The following is a 1,548-nucleotide window of genomic DNA, read 5'->3' on the forward strand; positions in this document are numbered from 1 at the left end:
GTCCCGAGGCCTTCCCTTGCGGTCGGGCTCCTGCCTGCCCACGCAGGGCTCCAGGCCACAGCCCATCTGGTCCCCGGCAGGGGACCGCAGCCCTGGGAGGGTATCTGGGCATACCCTTTCCCCTAGTAATCCAGAGGAAAAACAACCATCGGCAAGGGCCCGAGAGGCAGAAGCATCCCCGGGCCCCTGGGGGCCCCTGGCGGCCGGGGCCCCAGGACGCCTTCCCCCTCTCAGCATGGCCGGACCTCACGGAGGTCTGTGCCTGATCAAACTCGGAGAAAAAGGACCATCGGAAAAGGGGCTGAGAGGCAGGAGCATCCCCGGGCCCCTGGGGGCCCCTGGCGGTCGGGCCCCGGGATGCCTTCCCCCTCTCAGCATGGCCGGACCTCACGGAGGTCTGTGCCTGATCAAACTCGGAGAAAAAGGACCATAAGCAAAGGGGCTGAGAGGCAGGAGCATCCCGGGCCCCTGGGGGCCCCTGGAGGTCGGGCCCCGGGATGCCTTCCCCCTCTCAGCATGGCCAGACCTTTAGAAGTCTGCCTGATCAAACTCGTAGAAAAACGACCATCGAACTCGGAGAAAAACAACCATCTGCAAGGGGCCGAGAGGCAGAAGCGTCCCCGGGCCCCTGGGGGCCCCTGGCGGGCGGGCCCCGGGACGCCTTCCCCCTCTCAGCATGGCCGGACCTCACGGAGGTCTGTGCCTGATCAAACTCGGAGGTCTGTGCCTGATCAAACTCGGAGAAAAGGGACCATCAGCAAGGGGCTGAGAGGCAGGAGCATCCCCCCGGGCCCCTGGGGGCCCCTGGCGGTCGGGCCCTGGGATGCCTTCCCCCTCTCAGCATGGCCAGACCTTATGGAAGTCTGCCTGATCAAACTCGGAGAAAAACGACCATCGAACTCGGAGAAAAACAACCATCGGCAAGGGGCCGAGAGGCAGAAGCGTCCCCGGGCCCCTGGGGGCCCCTGGCGGGCGGGCCCAGGGACACCTTCCCCCTCTCAGCATGGCGGGACCTCACGGAGGTCTGTGCCTGATCAAACTCGGAGAAAAAGGACCATCAGGAAGGGGCTGAGAGGCAGGAGCATCCCCGGGCCCCTGGGGGCCCCTGGCGGGCGGGCCCCGGGACGCCTTCCCCCTCTCAGCATGGCCGGACCTCACGGAGGTCTGTGCCTGATCAAACTCGGAGGTCTGTGCCTGATCAAACTCGGAGAAAAAGGACCATCAGCAAGGGGCTGAGAGGCAGGAGCATCCCCGGGCCCCTGGGGGCCCCTGGCGGTCGGGCCCCGGGATGCCTTCCCCCTCTCAGCATGGCCAGACCTTATGGAAGTCTGCCTGATCAAACTCGGAGAAAAACGACCATCAAACTCGGAGAAAAACAACCATCGGCAAGGGGCCGAGAGGCAGAAGCGTCCCCGGGCCCCTGGGGGCCCCTGGCGGTCGGGCCCCGGGATGCCTTCCCCCTCTCAGCATGGCCAGACCTTATGGAAGTCTGCCTGATCAAACTCGGAGAAAAACGACCATCAAACTCGGAGAAAAACAACCATCGGC

The sequence above is a fragment of the Lissotriton helveticus genome, chromosome 2_1 (genome assembly GCF_964261635.1).
Source record: "Lissotriton helveticus chromosome 2_1, aLisHel1.1, whole genome shotgun sequence".
NCBI classification, from domain to species: Eukaryota; Metazoa; Chordata; class Amphibia; order Caudata; family Salamandridae; genus Lissotriton; species Lissotriton helveticus.